We start from the raw sequence: 10,268 nt of genomic DNA, 5'->3' as shown, positions 1-10,268 counted from the left end.
ATAGATAGATAGATAGATAGATAGATAGATAGATAGATAGATAGATATGCAATGGAATATTACACAACCATTAAAAAATGAGATCATGCCATTTGAGACAACATGGAAAGACCTAGAGGGTATTATGCTAAGTGAAATAAGTCAGACTGAGAAAGACAAATACCATACGACTTCACTCATTATTTGAAACAAACGAAAGCAACAACAACAAAACAAATGAATAAACAAAAAGTAGAATCAGACCCATAAATATGGAGAAAAAACATGGTTGCTAGAGGGGAGAGAGTGGGACGTTGGGCAAAATGGGTGAAGGGGAGTGGGAGATATAGGCTTCCAGTTATGGAGTGAATAAGATGGGAATAAAAGGCATAGCATAAAGAATACAGTCAATGATATTGTAAAAACGTTGTATGGTGACAAATGATAGCTATACTTGTGGTGAACACAGCATAATGTATAAGCTTGTTAAATAACTATGTTGTATGCCTGAAACTAATGTAACATGTGTCAACAATACTCAAAAAATTTTAAAAAATTAAAAAAAAAACAAAAAACAAAAATAAACTTGGACTCTACAGGATTCCAGGTAGAGCAAAACAAATTCTATAAAATTCAGTGTTTTTGTGGTGCATTTTAGTGGAAGTCTTTGCCTTATCATTTCACACTATGAAAAAATAGGACTCTTCCCAAGTGCAGTATTTCAGGAACTGTTTATTGAGCACCTGAGGTAGGCACTGGATTCCAGGACAGAAAATAGAGACAAGATTGGTACTTCCCAATGCATAGGGTGCAGGGTGGGAAAATGTGGGAATAACTGGTCTACATCACAGCTCTGTGTGAATGGTTTTAAGAAAATAGTATATCAAAACAAAGCATATTTATGAAATTCTTTGATTATATTAACAATAAAAATAAAAAATTTAAGAAAAAAAAAAAACCCCACAGATTCCACACCCCCTCCAACTCCTACATACACCATCTGAGAGTTCCTAGAGGTAAGGTCAGATGCTGCTGGCCCTGGGACCACACTGTGGGTAGCAAGAAATTAAACAATAGTATCAGTTCAATGTTAAATTTCTAAGTGTGATAATTATGTTTGTATAGATAAAAGCCTTTGTTTTTGGAGATTCTTGCTGAAATATTTAGATATGTAGTATCATGATATCTACAAGTAACTCTCAAAAAATTCAACAAAATAAATAAAGAGCTATCTGGATGGATGGATCATGAATACATAGATGAATGGACGGATGGGTAAACAAATGGATAGATTGATAGAGCAAAATTAACAATCAGTGAACAAAGATGAACAGTGAACCTTAGTGAACAAAAGAAGTAGTGAGGTAACACAAACTGTGGGGGGAGGAAAATTTTCTCTGCCCTTTTAGGTTTATCACCTGGGGCTTTGCATATTATATTAACAGAAAAAAAGGCATACAAATTTTATTTGATGTTAATTTTTATGGGACATCGTGGTTTTTCTGGAAAAGAAGTGAGGACTCAAAGAAGTAGGTAGGCCTGAGAGCTTCTACACCGTTTTAAACAAAGAATGAGAAATTATGGAGATGTGGCATGACAAGGGAAAAAGTTTTGGGCTTCCAACAGTGGCAAACTGTGTGAAGATAAATACATGGAGGAAACTAATGAGACATCAGGGCTATCCCAGTCAGGTTTGTTTGTACAAGTCCATCTCGGGGATGAGGGATTTATGACAGCCCATATTTCTCAGTACTTTCTGCCTTTAGTCAGATAAGGAAATACCTGGGGAGGCTTCTTTATGTATCTGTGGATTCTCAGATATTTTCAGTTCAAAATAATCCTTATGCCAAATGGGTAGCAGGGTTCAGAATACAGTAACCCAAAATATGAAACCTTGGTATATTGATTATTTTAAGCTGGAGGGGTTTGAGCAATGGCAGGTGCAGGAAGGGCTGTCTGACTTCCTCCATCTCCCCTGAATCAGGTCTTAAGTCCCTGTGAGAGGTGTCCTCCTTATAACTGGAGGAAAGGAGTGTCCTTATCTCCAAAGATAGAGGGACACTGAGAGTAATCTAAACCAAGAGACCTTGCTAAGTTTCCCCCATTTTACCACCTTAGTTCATACCATTCTGTCCTATCATATTTTCCTATGACTCTCCACACTTCATCAAACCTAGTAAACCACTTCTTTCGATCTCATTTCCTCACACAAAACTTATATTATATAATTTGTGTGCTTTTCTGTTAATCTGTCTTTTATTAATCTAATTTATAGGCTCCCAGCCAGTGAACCTAAGGAAGGTGGAAGAAATCAACTTTTTTTTCCTTTCCTATGGTGGCATATTTTGGAATGGCATAATCTGATCTCCTTCAAAACAAAAGATGCCCTCATAGAGATTATAGCTTTTATTGTCCCTATTAACAGTATACCAGTGTGGAGTGTGGTAAGAGCAGTCTTTGGGCAGGTCTGATCTGCACCAAGAAGGCCACTGGATGAGTGAAATACAGTGTGTGGCTCAATAACTGGCCTTTATCGTTTCAACCTGAAAAGCTGAATGATTTTGATAGATAAACACTCATAGATAACTTGGTGCCCTAAGGACTAAAAGGAGTCGTGACCATGTTGAACTGATTTATTTCATTAATATTATTTAAGTCTCCAGTCAGTCAACCAACATCTTTTACTATTCCTAAGGGATGTCAGGGATATTTGACCCTTGCCATCTGGGTCCGACCAGCAGTCATCCCCGGGGGGCCTGCAGCAGGAAAGACTTCAGTCTCTGGGAGGGGTGGTTCAAAGCCCCCGGTCGAGGTGAGGAAGAAATGCAGATTCTGCTTCAGGTAATGCGAAATTAGAGATCTGTGGCCTGGGAAAGCCACTCAGGCCCTTTGGGATTCTGTTTTCTTATCTGTAGCCTCACCACTGGACTGGAGCAGGGATTTTCAGACTGTGCTTTGTGGAACCTTCAGAGCTTCTTGAAGAGAACTCAGGGACTGCTGGAAGGAGTGAGGAACATGCTTCTGACAGGGCCAGGAGGCAGTCCCTCGCTGCCCCAACCACACCTGTGAACCATCCCCCCCTGCACAGCAAACGACACTCCTAATGGGCATTCTAGGTTATCTGATGCTGAGTGGGACACTGACAGGAGGAATGGGATGGCAGGGTGGAGACAGAATACAAAGGAAAGAAAGGTCCTCTTCGGGGACTGGAAACACAGCAGAAAGCCTCATTCTTGCCAGCATTTGTTGAGTTCACCTGAGTTAGGCCAGATGGGCTACGTAAGGACTGAGGAGGATGTGAAAACAGCACAAGATCCAACGTGGCTACCCAAGGCTTCTTAGAGGAGATATTTTTCAGTTAGGTCCCAAAAAGGAACCCTGATTCTGAAGCTGGCATATGTCCTGCCTTTACCCTCCATGGCAATGCGAGAGGACTCTTCATGCTGTCATTGTAAATGCCCTGTGAAGCTCTGTGCTTTAGTAAGAAATGCCAAGTACCCCCTGGCGTGAGGCAAAATTTGCCATAAATGGTAAACAAAGAACAGGTCACCTTTGTTGGATCATTAATTGTTGCGTATGTTTAGGTATAATTTTAAGCAAACAATTTTGCTAGTGAGCTGTAGTGTTTACACTGACCATTATTCAGAAGCTTTCTTAAGAGCACCTCTTGCCACAGTGGACTGTCCCACCAGCCAGGCCCAGCTCTGTAGGCTGCTTCCTATTACAGGAAGAAATGGCAGTGCCAGCTAACATTTCTTGTGTTTAGCATCTGCCCTTACCAAAAACACTCTCATCCACAGTTACTGGCTGCTTATTAGTCACCAAGACATAAATTTTAGACTACTCCTTTGAAAAATGTAAATAGTATCATATTTGCTATTGTTTCAGGTTTAGTCCAGTAGTTAGTCCTGGTTTACTACTTACTCATCCAGTCATTACACCAGGCACTAGAAAATAAACCTTTAACATGTTGGAGCCCCATAGTCTCAAATGTTGCAATAAGTAAGAGCTTGATATATTTCCTTAAAAACATGCATGCACACACATACACAGAGACAGAGAGAGAGAGAGAGAGATAAGCCTCATATTAAAGATTTCTTCTGGATTTGCATTTATCCTTACTACAGCCACTGCTGCTTCTGTTACACTGACCAGTTCACGGTCTTGCATAAGGAACTGAGGCTTTCTGAGTCTTAATTTCTCTTTTGTAAAATGAGAGGGTTGCAGGCTCCTGAATGGCCATCCTATCTTTTTCCTGATTCCATGCTGTGTCCTTGGCTTAGAAGCTCATACCCACCCTCTAGACCATTTTTGCCCCTCAAGAGACATTTGGCAATGTCTGGAGAGATTTCAGGTTGTCACAACTTGGGGTGGGGGTGTGAATGGCATCTAAGGGATAGAGGCCAGGAATACTACTAAATGTCCTATAATGCACGAGGCAAGGCCTCACAACAAATGATTATCTGGCCTAAAATGTCCATAGTGTCAGGTTCAGAAACCCTCTTCTAGATTGGGGAATTTCTGCAAGTCCTTTAGCCTGCAAGGTAAATGACACTCCCCACAGGACACCTTATCTAGTGCCCTAAATTGAACATAAAGCTGTCAGGACACTTATCCCCATATAGCTATAATTGTTCTTTGCCCATTTTTCTCTTTAGGAGCTAAGGTCATGTTTCTCGTTTAGTGTATTTATGTCTCTTTCGAGCTTAGCACATGATAGGATTGAACAAAGAAATGGATGGACAGATGAATGATTAGTTAGCTAGGGCTGTCATAACAAAGTACCACAGACTGGGTGGCTTAAACAACAGAAATTTATTTTCTCACGGTTCTGGAGGCTGGAAGTCTAACATCAAGGTGTCGGCAGGTTTGGTTTCTTCTGGAGCTTCTCTCCTTGGCTTGCAGATGGTCATCTCGTTGTGTCCTCCCCTGGCCTTTGCTCTGTGTATATGCAGAAGAATCTCCTCTTATTAGGACACCAATCAGATTGGATTAGGGCCCCCCTCGTTTTTAACTTATCACCTCCTTGAATGTAATCCCCTCTTTCAAGGCTCTGTCTCCAAATACAGTCACATTCTGAGCTAATAGGTCTGAAGTAGTTAGGACTTCAACATACGAATTTTGGGAGGGACATAATTCAGACCGTAACAGATAGGTTTTTATTATCTCTTACACTCTGAGGTTCAGCTCCGTAGGAACGTGTCAGTTGAGGAAGAAAAATTCTCCTGATCCCTTCCCAATTCTGACTTCTCTTCAACAATCTCCCCACCTTCTACCTCCAAAGCACTGACTGTTGTGAGATCAGAAAATGAAAATCACCTGGTGTAACCTTGGAGCTAACACCCTTACACAGGTGACCAAAGGCAGATATCAGTGCCTGGTTGGATCCTGCCTCCCGCACAAACAAGTCTTTCCTTTTAGCTGACATTATAGATAACTTGAGAAACCCAATTGTCCTCTAGTTTTTACTCACAACTCTGACCCAAGTACCATGTGTGCCACCAACTCTCCAAAGCTAATGACAGGCTAATGGGAAAACGGGACTCAGATTTCCTCTGTCAACCTTGTCATCCCCCTCTCACCCATCCCAGAATCAATACCTGCATTAAACTTGTAGATTCTACTTCTTTACTACCACTTAAAGATTTCTGTTTCCCTACAGTCCTCTTTCTCCATCTTGGCTGGGACCCTCACTCTTGTTTGGTGCCACTTTAGAGCCCAACTTCCCTGACCCTGGATGAGTCCCTTCACACCCACCCCCTACTCTGCTCTTAGTTTGATCTTGCCAACAAAAAATGCCTCAGCAGCTTCCCCTACTTTCAGGATGAACTTCAAACTTCTTACTCCCAAAACCCTTTCCAATTTGGCCCCTACTTCCTTTTCCAGCCTTCTCTCTCTTCTAGCTCCTCCACCTAAAGGCACTGTGCCTTGTCACACTTCTGTGCCTTTCCACATGTCACACTTAGCTCCAATTATAGCTTTTATTTATTCCAGGAAGTTTGAATACAGTGAAATGCACAGATCTTAAATGTCTAATTCAAGGAGTTTTAATAAATTTATATACATTCATGTAATCGCTACCCCAGTTGAGACAGAAAATTCCCTCTTGCTCCCTCCCAATCCACCTCTATCCCACTCCCCACCACCACATAGGCAACCATTCCTCTAATTTCTATCACCACAGATTAGTTTTTGCCTGTTCTTAAACTTTATATAAATGGAATCATATGGCATATACTCTTTTGTCCATATATATATGTGTCCATATATATGTCCAGTCTATTTTTGGACTCTAGTCTATTCCTTTATCTATCTATCTTTATACCAATACCGTACTCCCTTAATTGTTATAACTATATGTAGGTCTTGAATTCAGATTATTCAGACCTTCAGCTTTGTTCCTTAAGACTATTTTGGCTAGGGCGCCTGGGTGGCTCCGTTGGTTAAGCGACTGCCTTCGGCTCAGGTCATGATCCTGGAGTCCCTGGATCGAGTCCCGCATCGGGCTCCCTGCTCGGCAGGGAGTCTGCTTTGCCCTCTGACCCTATCCCCTCTCATGTGTTCTCTCTCATTCTCTCAAAATAAATAAATAAATAAAATCTTTAGGGGCGCCTGGGTGGCTCAGTCGTTGGGCGTCTGCCTTCGGCTCAGGTCATGATCCCACGGTCCTGGGATCGAGCCCCGCATGGGGCTTCCCGCTCGGCGGGAGGCCTGCTTCTCCCTCTCCCACTCCCCCTGCTTGTGTTCCCTCTCTCGCTGTCTCTCTCTCTGTCAAATTAAAAAAAAAAAAAAAAAAGACTATTTTGGCTAATCTAGGTATTTTGCATTTCTATATAAATTTTAGAATCAACTTGCTAACTTCTACCAAAAAAAAGTCTGTTGGGATTGTAAATGTGATTTACACTGAATTTATAGAATTTTGAATTGCACTGAATTTATAGAATTTTGAATTGAATTGAATTTTGGGGAAAATTGACTCAGCAATATTCAGTCTTCCAATCCATGAACATAATATACTTCTCCATTTATTGAGATCTTTTCAAATTTCTCTCAGCAATGTTTTGTAGCTTTTATTTATTTTTTTAAATTTATTTATTTGTCAGAGAGAGAGAGAGAGCACAAGCAGGGAGAGTGGCAGACAGAGGGAGACTGAGCAAGGAGCCCGATGTGGGACTTGATCCCAAGACCCTGGGATCATGACCTGAACTGAGGGCAGACACCAAACTGACTGAGCCACCCAGGCATGCCTGTTTTGTAGCTTTTAGAGGTTTTGCTTGTCTTTTGTGAAATAAATGCTAAGCATTTTCTAATTTTGATACTATTTTAATGAGATTAAAAATTTTTCATGTATGTTTTTGCTGTTGGTATATACAGAATTGATTTTGTGTATTGGCCTTATATATTGAGATTTTGATAAATTTATGTTATTGGCTATAGCAGTTTTTTAGATTCCATGGGGTTTTCTATATAATCATGTTATCTGTAAATAAAACAGTTTTGCTTTTTCTTTCCAATATTTGTACTTCCTGTGTCTTTTGTCACCTTATTACACTTTTTGGACTTCCAAAACAGTTTCGAACAAAAGTGAGAGTAGACATCCTCGTCTTGCTCCTGATCTTAAAAGTTAAGATTTTAATAGTTCACCATTAAGTTTGATGTTAGCAGTAGGTTTTTAAAAAATGCCTTTTATCAGACTAAGGAAGTTTTTTTTTTCTATTTTAGTTTGCAGAGATTTTTTGTTGTTGCAAAATCATGAATAGGTGTTAAATTTTATCAAATGCCTTTTCTGCATCCATTGAAGTAATAATTTGCTTTTTCTCTTTTATTCTATTAAATTGGTAGATTACATTAATTGATTTTTATATGTTAAACAATCCTTTCATTCTTTGAATGAATTACAGTTGATCATGATGTAATAAATTTTTATGTGTTTCTGGATAAAATGTGACAATTTTAAATCATTTTTTGTATCTATGTTTATGAAGGTTATTGGTCTGTAATTTTTCTTTTCTCAAAAGATTTCTCTCAGTGGAACCTGGGTGGCTCAGTCAGTTGAGTGTCTGCCTTCAACTCAGGTCATGATCCCAGGGTCCTGGGATTGAGCCCCATGTCAGGCTCCCTGCTCAGCAGGGAGTCTGCTTCTCCATCTGTCTCGCTCTCCCCTGCCTCTCTCCCCAGCTTGTGCTCTCTCTCTCTCACTCACTCTCTCTCTCAAATAAATAAATAAAATCTTTTAAAAAAAGATTTATCTCAGATTTTGGTGTCAGAATGCTGGCCTCATAAAATGAGTTTGGAAGTATTTCCTCATCCTCGGTTTTCTGAGAGTTTGTATAAACTTGACATAACTTCTTCCATAAATGATTGATAGAATTCCCTAGGAAAGCCATCTGGGCCTAGAGTGTTTTTGTGAGACATGTTTTCATTATGAATTTCATTTCTTTTTAAGATTTATTTATTTATTTGTGAGAGAGAGAGTTAGTGAGCAGTGGGGGGGACAGAGGGAGAGGGAGAGAATTCTCAATCAGACTCCCTGCTGAGTGGGGAACCTAACTCGGGCTCATCCCAGGACCCTGAGATCATGACCTGAGCCGAAATCAGGAGTCAGACACTTAACCATCTGAGCCACCCAGGCACCCCTGCATTCCATTTCTTTAATAGACATAGAGCTCTTCAAATATTCTATTGTTCCTTGTGTCCATTTTGGTAAATTTATATTTTAAGGAATTTTTCCATTTCATCTCATTTTTAAATTTTATTGATACAAAGTTTTAAAAATAGTATTCGTTTGTTATCATAATGTCTACAGAAGCTGTAGTAATGTCTTTTATTCATATTAGCTGTCCACATTTTCTTTTTTGTTCATCAGCCTTGCTAGTTTTTAAAGTGGAATCTTAATTAATTTTAGACCTTTTTGTTGTCTAATCTAAGTATATAATACTAAAAATTTCCTTCTACACACTGCTTTAGATACATCCCACAATTTTGATTTGTTGTGTTTTTATTATTAATTAAAAATATTTTCTAATACTTCTTATGATTTCTTCTTTGATTCATGAGTTATTTAGAAGTCTGTTTCTTAGTTTCTAAATATTTAGGGATGGGGGCGCCTGGGTGGCTCAGATGGTTGAGCGTCTGCCTTCGGCTCAGGTCATGATCTCAGGGTCCTGGGATCGAGTCCCGCATCGGGCTTCCTGCTCCTTGGGAGCCTGCTTCTCCCTCTGCCTCTCTCTCTCTTTCTCTCATGAATAAATAAATAAAATCTTTAAAAAAAATAAATATTTAGGGTTTTTTGGGATATGTCAGTAGTAATGACTTCTATTTTAATTTCATTGTGGTCTTTAAACACATTTATAATAGTTGCTTTAAGGTTGTTGTCTGCTAATACCAATATTTGAATTATCCTGGAGTCTGTTTCTCTTGAGTACTTTTTCTCTTGACTATGAGAATATAGTCAAGGTAACATTTTCCTATTTTTTTTGCATGTCTACTAATTTTTTATATTGATATTATGTATTATACATTGTAGAGACTCTGCAATCTGCTGTCTTTCTGTAGAGAATGTTGATATTTGTTATAACAGGCATTTATATTACTGGCTCATCACTTGAATTTATGGAGGCTTGATTTTTACATTTTGCTAAGGTAAGTTTCTTTTAGTTTAGTCTGGTCCATGGCCCTCCTCACTCTTGCAGAAGGGAATAGAGATAAATAATATTCAGTCCAGCCTAAATAGGTTTCCCAACTAGCACTATGGAGCTGCAGTGGATTCCAGATCAGAGAAAAAAATGGAGAGTAAGTAATTTAAAGTGCTGGGATTGAGAAGTCTATGAATTTAAAGCTCTTCCAGTCACAGTGACAGAAATACAACTGAAACTAGATTAAATATAAAAGATTTATTGGCTCACATAGTTAGGTTTAATGGTGAACCTTCAGGCACAATCTGTCTCCCTGTCTCTCACTTCGCTTCTCCGTGCTCACTCTGCAAAGAGTGGCAAAGATGACCACTGGCAGCTCCAGCCTGAATCCCATCAGCTTAGTAGCCCCTGTAGGAGGAGAACATTTCGTTCTAAATAATTACAACAAAAGTCACAGGAAGGCTTCTCCAGGCTCTGGCTTATGTTCTGTTCTCACCCCTGGAGCTGGAGAGGGGGTAAGACCAGCCCCAAATGACAACAAGGTTGAGAGTTGGTCAAGGAAGGATTCCCAAAGAAAAAAGGGGGGTTTTAATACCAGAGGAGGCAGAAGAGATGCCAGAGGGACAAAAACAAAGGGTTTGGGTTCTTTGTTGG

General features: G+C 39.6%; 1 pseudogene; it reads left to right on the top strand.

Annotated features, from left to right (window-relative positions):
* LOC118022566 overlaps positions 1–4,644 on the top strand; it is an 11,661-nt pseudogene extending 7,017 nt beyond the window's left edge.
* The last annotated feature ends 5,624 nt before the right edge of the window (positions 4,645–10,268 follow it).

The sequence above is a fragment of the Mirounga leonina genome, unplaced genomic scaffold (genome assembly GCF_011800145.1).
Source record: "Mirounga leonina isolate KUSES-001 unplaced genomic scaffold, KU_Mleo_1.0 Mir_176, whole genome shotgun sequence".
Taxonomy (NCBI): domain Eukaryota; kingdom Metazoa; phylum Chordata; class Mammalia; order Carnivora; family Phocidae; genus Mirounga; species Mirounga leonina.
The sequence above is the reverse complement of the archived record's forward strand: the minus strand, read 5'-3'. Positions and strand labels throughout refer to the sequence as shown.